A 12,927-nucleotide genomic window follows, 5' to 3' on the forward strand; every position below is an offset into this window, starting at 1 on the left:
GGCGAATGAAGGAGAAACTAGGAAAGGAGTGAACAGAATGAGAAAGTTCCTAATGCGTGCTTTGTTTTGCGTACAAAATAACAGCATCTGCAAACGTGCACCGAGGTGCCATTCGGCAAGCAAATTGCCTTGCTGTAAAATGGTCCCCCTTCAAAGAAATGTACTTTTTTTTTGCCCGTCTTGCAGATGACGATACAAAGAAGGACCGTGAAGCTATTTCGGCGTGACGGGACCTTCGAAACAAGTCCGCTCGTAAATCGTATTCCACGGTTTACTAAGAAAGGCCACTTTAACGAAAATGTGACCCAGAACTGACGTTAGAGAAAACAGCAACACAACACTCAGAAGTGGATGCGGTGAGCGGCTTTAAAATGTGAAGGAACTAACAATTGGTTCCATTGTGCTGTAAGAGAAACAGATGGAGGTTTCGGAAGCAATGCGTGCACCATGCTACTAATGGCATAAGTGCAGTCAACAGAAAATAACCAAGAACAATAAAGCACATCATGATTAAACTCTCGAAAGGCACTCTATCACAAGCTTTATAGCTGCTTATGCCGGCACCAAACTTGCACAGCAAGAATCCATCTCCATGGCCAAGAAACGTCCTGAGTCAATCAATGTACAAGCTCTCGTTTTCTTTGTTAGACGCAATACTAATGATAACTAACAGACAACGATGCCAAGGAAAATACAGAGGACGTTGTTGGAAGGGCAGGTAATAACCGCAGAGCCAAACCACGAGATTGAAGTAACTAGAAGAATAAGAATGGGGTGGAGCACATTTGGCAAGCACTCTCAAATTATGACAGGTAGGTGGCCACTATCCCTCAAGAGGAAGGTATATAACAGCTGTATCTTGCCGGTACTTAGCTACGGAGCAGAAACCTGGAGACTTACAAAGAGGGTTCAGCTTAAGTTGAGGACGACGCAGCGAGCAATAGAAAGAAAAATGGTAGGTGTAACCTTAAGAGACAAGAGGAGAGCAGAGTGGATTAGGGAACAAACAGGGGTTAAGGATATCATAGCTGAAATCAAGAAGAGGAAATGGACATTGGCCGGGCATGCAGCTCGTAGACAGGATAACAGCTGTCATTAAGGGTAACTGACTGGATTCCCAGAGAAGGCAAGCGGGTTAGGGGGAGACAGAAGGTTAAGTGGGCAGAGGAGATTCAGAAGTTTGCGGGTATAAATTGGCAGCAGCAAGCACAGGACCGGGTTAACTGGTGGAAAATGGGAGAGGCCTTTGTCCTGCAGTGGACGTAGTCAGGCTGCTGCTACTGATGATGATGATGTTGGAAGTAATGGTAATGTAAATGCAAAGAAAGAAAAAGTAATATATAAGGTAAGAAAAGAGAAAATATGAGTAAATTACAATGACAAATATGTTGCTAGCATATATAGCTACTGGTTTCTAATCTTTCTCTTAGTACCAAAATGCCTATAAACGCGGGGCCAAGCCGGCTTTAGTTGAAGAAAGCTAATAGGGCTCTGTGGGTCTGGTCACACTTGGTAGCACATCCTCTTGCAAACAAGCAATCACCAAGGGCCATGTGTTCACGTCTCAGTTTTCCTCTGTATTTCCTATTTTCTTTCAACCCTTAAGTGTTCTATGCCGGGATTCACCATGGCTTTGTGACGCATTTCCGCCTCGAATATGACGTAAAATATTTACTAACGCATCTTAGAAAAATGAGAAAAAAACTTTCGCAGCGGGGCGTCGAACAAGTGACTTCGCATTCGTCAGTGAACGACGCTAACCGCTAAGCCACCGAGCGACCCTTGCCCAACGAGTTAACGGCGAGCAATTTATATAGGCAATGTACTGCTGGCAGTCCTTAGAGCTCGGCACTTCACCACGTTTTCGTCATTAGTACCGTGATGGCACGACGAGCGCACGTTGTGCAGGCGCGATCTAAAGATGGCTGTGCCGAGCCACCACGCGCGTCGGTGTGCTCAGGTGCCTCTAGATGACTTGGTCAAAGTGCGTATAAATGTCATTTAGCGTTGTGCCTTACTCGCACGCGCACGCCCTTATCTGATGATTTGGGTGCTCTGTACCTCTTCTGCTTCCTCCGCAAACTTGCTTGGAAGTTACAGTAGTTGAAGAGAGCACGAACGTCACTTCGCTCGCTGCCACGGCCGTGTTTACGAAAGGAGCGCGCTGCTCATACACGAAGTAAGAATTGCGACCGTTGTTCGCGCTCGTACAGGAGTACACTTGTGCGTTCGTTTCGTACGCCTTTCTTTCTGTTTTGGAAGCACACTTTACGTGTCGAATTGTGACAGTCGTTTTCCGTGCTCATCCAGTACATGCTCCTTCTGTGCGTGCTTTCTGCTTGAGGTGTGTACTGCAAGCTTCGCACTGCTTGCCCTTCTTTGCGTGACACTGCAATTTGTTACTGCAGCATTCTTTCCTTCGTCCTTGTGGCGTTAAAATGCACAATGAATGCTCGGCTATCTTCGCGTGGAGAAGTTTCACTGCTGTGTTATACCGATTCCTAAAAAGGGGAATCAACCACGTTTTCTTTTCTTCCCTCCTACATTTCCTTTCCTCTGTTTTCCCCTTTCAAAAGAAGCAGGCAGGCGTTGTCAGCTTGTTCCCATCCCCAATTATTTTGTCTCTTTGTATTTTTGTGTATAATAATAATAATAATAATAATAATAATAATAATAATAATAATAATAATAATAATAATAATAATAATAATAATAATAATAATAATAATAATAATAATAATAATAATGCCAGTTGTCAAAAGCTGAGCTTACCCAGCCTGTTTATTTGTAGACGTTCGATGTGGAAAGGTTCGATATATCAGCCCCTTTAAAATGAAACAGCCAGCCCACGTATACATGGTCGTGCCATGCCTGAAGGGGTGCTAAGCTTGAAGGAAAGGGCAGAGCTGGGTGGTCTCCTTTGCTTCTCGTTATTTTAAAGACGATAGTCTTTCTTGAGGACCTTCCACGCCAAAATTTTGGTCTGTCTGTACATTTGTGTTTGTCCGCGGTAACGATTCTCCAAAAGGCACCAAATGATACCTCAAACGGCCAACCCCATCCGCAGCGCCCACAAATATTGATCAAGTTTCAGCGTTCATACTTGTGCAATTGTCAATTAAAAGAAATTATTGCGCATAGCTGAGGCATGATTACAACACGTAAATATTATGTATGTGTGTCTTTATACTAAAGAAGGCACACACAAGTAATGCTAAGGACCGTAGAGTTTAACACACTGTACTGATAGTGCAACGCGATGCTCAAAAAGGCAAGTGTTTCAACGCTTTGCTACGACGTCACGGTGGTGTCACCTGCCCGTCGCTTTGCGTTCTACACCTTATCACCTCCGAGACTGGCGCGTATCTTTCTCCGCGGGCGCGCACGCCTTCCTTCGTTTTCGAAGATAACTGCCAGATGGCGCTTGTGTCTAACCTGCCTCGATGCCCTCGTTCGCCTTCGCTGCACGGATCAAGACTCTCTAACGCAGCGCTTCTAGAATACAATTCACCGATTCTCTCGCGCAGATCACCAAATAAATCTTTTGTTCACTCTCTCCACACGCAATACTGTCGTCTTTCAACGACATTTGCAGTGAAACATGCAGATACGGGGTCAATTTTCTATCTTTCCTTCTCCCTCTTCGTTTTTACGCCATTCTCCATTCAATTCCATTTCTTTATTTAATTACTCGGCTTACTCGCTCTTTCTTTTTCTTTCTTGTATTTATTTCTATTTCTTGCTTCTTTTTCGTTTCTATATCTTTCTCTCTCTCTTTAGTACACTTTATTTTTATGTCTTTCTTTCCTTTTCAGTATATTTCTCTTTTTTTTTACTTATGGTACGCTTCTTTATTTGATATCTCTTTTTACTTTATTCCTTTCTTTATCTCGCCAAACCTTGCCGGTTCGTGGTCCTCCCTCTTTTTAAAAGAGTAGCTTTTGTCGCGACCCAATAAAGTTCTTTGTCAGTTTCTCTTTTTACGCTTTGCATCACTCTCTGCCCCCTCTTTTCCATTCTCCTAACACTCACTTCCATTTCACGCCACATTGCTATAACATATAATAAGATGCTATTCTATACAAGCGCACCTGGATAAGTGATTGATTTGTGGGGTTTAACGTCCCAAAACCACCATATGATTATGAGAGACGCCGTAGTGGAGGACTCCGGAAATTTTGACCACCTGGGGTTCTTTAACGTGCACCCAAATCTGAGCACACGGGCCTACGATATTTCGCACCTGGATAAGTGAGTGCCATGGTTAGGATGCCCATTTTCGGATCGTGAATACTCGCGTTCGAATCCAGCTCACCAGAGTTTTTTTTTTTTCTCGTGAGAAATTTCTATTCGTCTTTCTATCTCTCTCACTGTACTGGTTCTCGCGGTCATCAGGCCTTTCCCCACAAAAACCTCGACCATACATCAAGTGCAGCACTGGAGCCGCCTGCAGAATACATTCCCGAATATGCATAAGCTTCACATCATGTGCGTGCAGAGATACGCCAACACATGGCCGTGGTGCGGAGATACTCCTACACTAACGCATGTAACCTAGAGCTGTCCAGAGCGACCCGTCACTGTTTACATAGGCCATATACACGCCCAATACAAGCATGGTCGTAGAAGGCGCGACTATCCGAATGGACATTTGGAAGCCAAGTGGCGACCTAGGGTCAGGCCCACCGAGCCGCTATAGCTAGTGGAGCCTTGGATAGAGGTCCCCACCCGCGAAGAACCACTTTTATTAAAAATAAATGTTGTATCTCTATCTCTCGGCCATCAGTTAACGAAAAGCGCAAAGAGCTACAATCTTGAAAGAACTACCAAATGACCAACGACCACGCACGTGACAACGACGTCCAGAGAACAGTATTGCTCGCGGGTTTCGGTTTCGTTCATAATTGCGCCATCTGCGGTTGCACACATGCCTGGACCTTTTACCTGGGTCTGCATCGCCGCACCCCGAAGCCCTCCTTTCGCGTTTTCGTTTCTTTCCCGAGTTTCTTCCAGTTATTAATTATTCATTAACGAAGCACTGCAAATGACCCTGTTAGTGACATAGAGAAAGAAAAATAAAGAAGGAAAAAAATGATCCACGATGAAGCAAACACCTCAACAAGGTAGCAGGACCCGTACTTCCGTGCCCTGGAGAAATGAATGTCGCCATGCAAATGAGGGACATCTCCCGCGAAGGCATCTTCGCAAGTGGGGAAACTTTCCCCTCTCATTTCTTCCTCCTTCTTGCATTTACGCCGACCTCCTCGCCTTTGGCCTTTACACTTCCTCTGCAGACCTTTTCTCATCTCTCTCTTGTGTTCCCTCTTAGTACTCTTGCCCACAGCTGGACTGCTAAAAACGACTCTCGAGACTCATGACTCCCTCTCTCCCCTGTTCTTCTCCAACTTCCCCTCACGCCGCCAACCCCCTGGTCCTTTTATAACTTCAAATTTTTCTCTTACTCATTCCCACTCCTCGCCTCTCGCCGGCTCTCCATCTTAGCTCTGCTTAGCGGCTTTATTTGTCCCGTTCCTTTCTTCTCTCGTCCTCTCTCTTTCCTTCCCCCTCGGTCAATCGATGGACCTGATCGAAAAGCGGTCCGGATAATGCGCTCTATCGATCTGCGACACACCTGGATTGCGACGACGAAACGACGCCGCCGCCTGCTGCTTTCCTACCTCCCTCCCTGCATGCTTCGCACGTTCTATCCTCCCTCTACTTCTCCTCTTCCCTATGGTCGTTCCTGCACTGTCGTCTCACCCTGGCTAACGCGTCCCCCTGTTCCCTCAACATCCCCAGGCATTCTTCTCTAAAGATTTTTTTTTTCTTTCTTTGTCTTCTTCTGAGCTCGGGTAACACGCCACAGAACTCCCAAGAACGACTCGATGTCACCACTCTTAAAGAAAGGAACCGTACTTGTTGCCACGTTTTAGCCTAGAAGATATCAATGTTCCAGGACGCGGAACATCGGTAGCGTATACTGCGTCGCATTGTGGTGGGAACGGTAAAACTGGTGGACATTTCCCATAAATATGTCTTTTGAGTTTAATTTCTTAAGTTTAGTGCTTTATATATAGAACAGTTTCGTTACATATTAATAAGTTGAAAGCCTTAAATACAGTACAAGCGACCATCGGTGTCAACACGAGCGATTCAAAAAGTCATAATGATGTGATGACGTTGTCCAATGACGTCACAGATCACAAATAATTGTGATGCCAGCACAACGTCATAGTGACGCAAATGTGTATGCGTCATAAGAGAGACGAGAAAAAAGGAAGGCATGGAGGTTAACCAGATGCTAGTATCCGGTATGCTACCCTACACTGGGGTTGGGGAATAGTGGGTTGAAAAAGAACTGAGGGAGAGTTAAAAAAGCTGTATGCGTCATAGAGAGAGAGAGAGATAGATAAAGATACAAGGAAAGGCAGGGAGGTTAACCAGACGCACATCCGGTTTGCTACCCTGCACTGGGGAAGGAATAAAGGGGAGAAAAGAGGTTGCAGAAAGATGAGAAGGTACACACAATCACGAGCACACTCGGGGAGCACACACAGTTTACAGGCGGTCGCTCAGGTTTGTTGACTTAAGGTAAAGTAGCAGTGCCTTAGTTGCTTTCTGCGCAACTGAGGCAAATGCCCAAGGTCCTAGTATCTTCTGCACACAAAATGGTCTGGGGTCAAGTCGATTCAAAACCATCCGTAGCTGGCATCGCTCTGTGTCGTAGCAAGCGCAGCTGCACAGGACGTGTTCGATGGTTTCTTCATCTCCGCAGTAGTCGCATGTAGGAGTGTCTGCCATACCAATGCGAAGGGAGTACACCTTTGTGAATGCAACACCCAACCAAAGACGGCATAACAGTGTCGCATCGGAGCGGGAAAGTTGTGATGGTAGCTTTAGCTTGAGCGAAGGATCCAGTTTAGAAAATTGACACCTTTGAAAGCTGGTAGACGACCAGAACGTGCGTGTGAGATCTCGAGCCAGCAGGTAAAGTTGTCTTGCTGCATCATTCCTTGATAGAGGAATCGGGACTACACGGGTTTCTTCATGGGCTGAGCGGGCTGCATCATCGGCTAATTGATTTCCGGTAATACCGATATGTCCAGGCAGCCATTGATATATAATATCATGCCCTCGTGCTAGAGCTTCATGATGGCAATGTCTTATTTCTTGTACCAGTTGGTCATGGCTCCTCCTACGCATGGCAGACTGCAAACTCTGAAGCGCTGCCTTCAAATCACAGAATATGACCCATTTTCCTGGACGTTCTTGAACGAGAGATTGTAAAGCAGCCCTTATAGCAGCAAGCTCTGATGCCGTAGATGTAGTCATATGCGACAACTTAAACTTGATTGTCATTTCTGCAGCCGGAATTACAGCGGCACCTGATGAGCTGCTGGATGAGACGGACCCATCAGTGTATATCTGCGTTCGGTCTAAGTACAACTCATGTAATAATAGCAGTGTTGCTTGCTTCAATGCTACTTTGGAGTGACTTCTTTTCTTTTTGATTCCCGGAATTTCTAGACGTACTTGCGGCTGGTCGAGGCACCACAAAGGGCATGCCGTTCTCGCAGCTGGTGTATATCCTGATGGAATGCTGTTTAGGTGCTTGGCTATGACGTCTGAAAACGTAGCACGTGGTCTTCCGGAAGGTAGAAGGGCCAAGTGGTGGTCGGGGACACGGCTAGCATGTCGAATGTGCGCTCTGATGCAATCCACAACTATATATGTCCTGACCGGATGGTCTTTGGCAAGCATGATTGTGGCATAAGTAGAAGCGCATCGGGGCAGTTCTAGGCAGATACGCAGTGCCTGACCCTGCAAACTCTCCAATGAATGAGTATTCGATTTGCAAGTGTTATTCAGTACCGGCAAGCTGTAGCGCAATAGACCCAGAAATAGGGCCCTGTACAGCTGTAGCATGGAGGCCACAGAAGTTCCCCATGCTTTACCGCACAAGAATTTCATGATATGCACAATAGATAGCAGTCTCTTCTTCAAGTACGCACAATGTGGGCTCCACGAAAGACTTTTGTCGATTATTATGCCCAGGAAACGATGCGTCCGTGCATATTTGACACTCTGCCCATTGATGTAAACAGGGTATGGCGTCATTGGTTTGCGTGTAAACGCCATCAACGCGCACTTCACAGTTGATATATTTAGGCCTTGTTTCCGAAGGTAGGCTGTTGTGAGGGTTGCTGCCCGCTGTATTCGTGCACGCACCTGCAGCACTCCAGAGGCAAATATCATCGGCGTATATGGATAGGCACACCGAGTTTGGCAGAACCTTCACCAGACCAATGCGTCATAGTTACGCATAAACATCGGGGCTCTGTCACTGCCGTCACTTCAACGTTGTCCCTTGCCATCGTTACTTGGTAAGAGGTGGACCGATCTCGGAGGCACGGTGTGATCAGTAAATGGACCACTCTCAGAGGAACGGTGGGATCTGCAGGTAGATCAGTCTCGGAGGCAAGGTGGGATCAATAGGTGGACCGATTTCGGAGACATAGCTTTCGGTAAGGGGATGGGGGGGGGGGGGGCTCAATGCAATCGAATGAGAAGTAAAATACGATGGTAATAGCCTTCCACTCATCATATACGAGTGCATATGGTGGCACATGGGTCGTTTATGCCGCACACCACGAGTATGTACATTTAAACTCAGTGGCACCTGCGCTGTTCTGCTCAGCGTAAGCAGAAACATCGCGTGAAATTTTCTATTTTCTCTCTCTCAATCCCTCTCTATATAGTAAAGTTAATTTAGGGAAAATGATGAGGGATATAAATGAGGCGAATCCGATCAAAGAAGACGCTAAAGAGTCGTGTTCTTGTCTGCCTGGCCTTTCTGCGTCAGTCTTCCTTTCGTACTAATTTGGCTATGTAATAATGTGAGACCAAATATCAAAACGGTCTCCCCTACGCTTTCGATACGGTTTTTTTTGTCAATGACGTCCTTCCGGTTGCAGTACGCGATCGTTCAATAGAGTAATCTGCACCACCGTTCAACCCTTTGCTCAGCTGTAATGCCTGAAGCTTTGCTTAGGTGTATTACAGCCGGAATAAAGGCCCTACCCTTCCATTTTTATTTTTGCTGTGTTTTTTGCTTTTTCTTTTCATTCGCTTCCTCCATCTCACGCTGAATTCGCAACACTGCATGGTTTCGCAACAGAATGCCATTTCCAGCGGAGAGCACACAGTATTGATTACGTTCTGCTGGTGCACTCTACTGCGAAGTGGGGACTCTCCTCCAAACTCTTTCATGTCGGGCAACGTCATCGGCCGTGGATGCCATGCATCTGTAGAGGGGCGATGTGCGAAACTTTCCCACGTAACGAACCGCTTATGTGGTGGCGACTCGCGTTATGCTCTACGTGGGGCAAAGTTGTGACACGGCCGAGCGGACGGGCGTTTGCTGCTTGCTGATTGAGCACAGCGATCTCCGGAGTGGAAGCGATACAACCTGACGGAGGGGCCAATGCGTACAGCCCGGGCCACCTGGTGTTGCCAAACGAGAACCTCCGTGTGTGCTCGCTCCAGGTGCTCAATCGCACCAATGGAGTGTCGATCGAATTGGCCGTCCACGGTGCGGAACCGAAACGCGATTGGTGCTCACGGTATGTCGGTGAGGGCGCTGCTGCTTACTCTTGCGTGGTTCACATGCCTCCCTATACGCCCCTGGCTAACGTACGTGAGTGATCTATGTACAAGAAGAGCGATTTAAAGGAACTAGAAAGCGAAAATCACAATCAGTTTCACAACATCCCACAGATTTCTGTAATGCTTTCAGATGCACGGTTGATTCACGTGCACATGAGTCCAAATGCTGATTTGATTGATATGTGGGGTTTAACGTCCCAAAATTACTATATGATTATGAGAGACGCCGTAGTGGAGGGCTCCGGAAATTTAGACCACCTGGGGTTCTTTAACGTACACCCAAATCTGAGCACACGGGCCTACAACATTTCCGCCTCCATTGGAAATGCAGCCGCCGCAGCCGGGTTTGAACCCGCGACCTGTGGGTCAGCAGCCGAGTACCTTAGCCACTAGACCACCGCGGCGGGGCTAATCCCAATGCTTGACAAACATTTTTCATTGAGTGCCCTGCAGTTTCACCACCCGGGCTTAGGTGAACGCCAGGATGTCCAAAGCATCCCTAGTTGCCGCTTCGCGCGTCTGCTGGGTGGCCCAGATTTGGTAGGAGAGTTGTGCAGGGCCTCGGTCAAGCTCACCTCACCGGTCAAGCTCACCAAATACTCAATTGTGAGTATTTCCTTTAGCGTTTGTTTCACATTCCCGGAACGCGTTCTTTAATGTAGAAGGTTCTAGACAGTATATTTTGCAGGTACTGTCGTGATAGATCTCTGGGCGAAATCTATAATACGCTAGCGGGGTTGGACAAGCGTTAGTCTGTAACTGGCACCAGGTGGTAGCCTGGGCTCTACATTATTTGTTTAGGTGGAGCGAAACTCCTTCGAGCCAGATATTAAAGCCTTAGTTATTTCATTGTAGTTTATTAGCCTGTCCTCACACTTTACTGTTATTTCTTTTAACATCTATTTTCTATCATCCCCTGACCCGTCTCCTCTGCGCAGGGTAGCCAGCCAGCCTAAGAACTGGCTAACCTGCTTTTCCTTGCACTTGTTTCCTTGTTTCTCGTTCTTAAGCCCGCAGCGGGTAGTTTTTGTACTGAGCGTTTCACATCACGAAATATATCCCTGTTGTGTGTTGGTTGAAGTGCTACCGGCTCCGAAACACTCGCTTCGATGTTGCCTTCAACATGGCTCATAGAAATGTGTGAGGTAGCGAGGCGGAGAGCGACTGAGAAAATTGAGATGTAAACGTCACTTACAAGCCTTGGAGAATCCAGCCTCTGATTGACTAGAGGAGACATGAAGGCAGCCTGGTGGTTATACCTGAAAAAAAAAAAGAAAATGAATGCGTGAAAAAAACGTGTAATACAAATATATTGGCATATAGCACAAACCTACTGATAGTATTAGCAATGAATGACAACGTATGGTATACTAAAAGTGAAAATATACGTTGTATGGATCTTTGTCTTGCTTTAGTTACATACGTGCAAGCAGCGTTGAGTGAAGACAAGCAGTGCTTAGTCAACACTGAACAGCAAAAGTAGCATGTGTTGGCATGCTGCCCGGAATACCTCCCATGTACTCAGCGAATAAACTGTCTATCACTAACTTTCTCTGTGTGTTATGCCAAATTCTACAATATCAATTATCATTCCGCTCATCGTGGTATCGTATTATGGTGAGAGCGCACACACACACACACACACACACACACACACACACACACACACACACACACACACACACACACACACACACACACACACACACACACACACACACACAAAAAAAACAAGAAGTTAAAAGCTATGTAACGTGCTCGACTACGAATCGAAAATCACCGTTACTAGGGATGCCGGCGATCATTGAATACCCCAAACGATGCACCTGTTGTTGAATGCCCTGCTCTGTGAAAGGAACGGCCTGCCTTTATTTACGCGTGGGTCGCTCGTGAAAGGAGAGACCGTTTTCGCCCGCGGCGTCACCGATAAGAAACAGAAAACTTGGGTCACAGTCTACTTTTTTGCGCTACGAGACCATTGGACAGGGATCAATTGGCGTGTATATGTTATTCATCGCAAACAAAAATTAATTGGTATTAGTATTAAACACTAAAAGAAGCAGCTGTAGTCACGGCTTCTTCGACAGCAATGCATATTCTTGTCTGAGAATATAAATACATGTTCGCGTAGTAAATATACGTTTGTCTCTGTCACAGCGCGCAAAATAAACAGAATAATGACAGAAATGTAGTAGAAGCACTGATTTTATAAATGGCTCCTATTCGTCACATATGTTGAGATCCTATACATCCTTTGTAATCATATGCTTAATAAATGCGTACCTTCTCCTTTTAATCTCTGACACCTAAACCTTGAGTGAGTCACCTTCCTGCCGCGATGCACGAAACACGAAGGCCAAATAAAACAAAATCAGTTTTCTAGTTGTTAACCAGCCCATCTCCGTGCTATCTGATTTAGAAATACAGGCATGATACTGTATATACAGATTATTAGGTTACTTTGGACATTACTGAAGGGGATACCAACATTTTATGCCTCTATGATTTGCGAAAAAGCGTCGCCTGTTTCAGGTTCTCGGTACCTAAGCGAGTGCGTTCAAAGGACGAGAGAGGCGTGCAGGAAAATCTCGTATACCTCTAGATGACAAAGTGTACCTCCTCTTTTATGAGCAAGAGGGAGGAAGATGTAAGACAGGGAGACAACAGCGCGTTTTATAGACTAAATCGTCTCCCAGTTTTCTTCTATTCATCAATATGAGGAGCCCCTAGTTATCCGGAGAGACTCGGCTGCTTCTTGGGAGGTAGGACGTTCAAGTCTTCAAGAGAGATAAAAGTAAAAGAAAAGAACTAGCAGAATAAAGAGAGCTCCACCCAAAGACAGAGTAGGCAGTGTACAGAGAGCGATAGCAAGATGTCACTGAGAAGATGGTGAAGCGCAGAAGAGCGCAGTTCCTTTACTTTTTTATTTTTTGCCCGAATCTTTCTCGCTTATACCGGTGTTCAGTCGTCTGCGCTGCCGCTGGGGACACATGTCGGAAACAGGGATACGTGGTAATCAGCGCGGACAACCTCTGATGAGGCGGAGTAAAGAGAGAGAGTGAAGGTGAAGAGAAGCCGAGGACGGTGCCCTACGCAGAGGCATGCTTTCCCGGAGCTCTTTACTGCGAAACGGCAGTGTTTCAGCAAACTACAGTTGCACTGCTGCATTGCAGCTACACGAGAAATGCTTTCTGGCCTGTTCTGTTCTTGGTTTGGCCCGTCTTGGTGTCACTTTCGAGATCGTTGGTTTGTTTGTATTTA

General features: G+C 46.2%; 1 protein-coding gene across 2 annotated transcripts in view; it reads right to left on the reverse strand.

Moving 5' to 3' along the window:
- LOC119173973 (metabotropic glutamate receptor-like) overlaps positions 1-10,928 on the reverse strand; it is a 76,269-nt gene extending 65,341 nt beyond the window's left edge. For both annotated transcript variants that reach the window (XM_075894962.1, XM_075894963.1), the window contains exon 1: positions 10,862-10,928. The gene's annotated coding sequence lies outside the window, so the exon portion shown is untranslated. The remainder of the gene's footprint in view (positions 1-10,861) is intronic.
- Positions 10,929-12,927: the final 1,999 nt, after the last annotated feature.

The sequence above is a fragment of the Rhipicephalus microplus genome, chromosome 5 (genome assembly GCF_043290135.1).
Source record: "Rhipicephalus microplus isolate Deutch F79 chromosome 5, USDA_Rmic, whole genome shotgun sequence".
Lineage (NCBI taxonomy): Eukaryota > Metazoa > Arthropoda > Arachnida > Ixodida > Ixodidae > Rhipicephalus > Rhipicephalus microplus.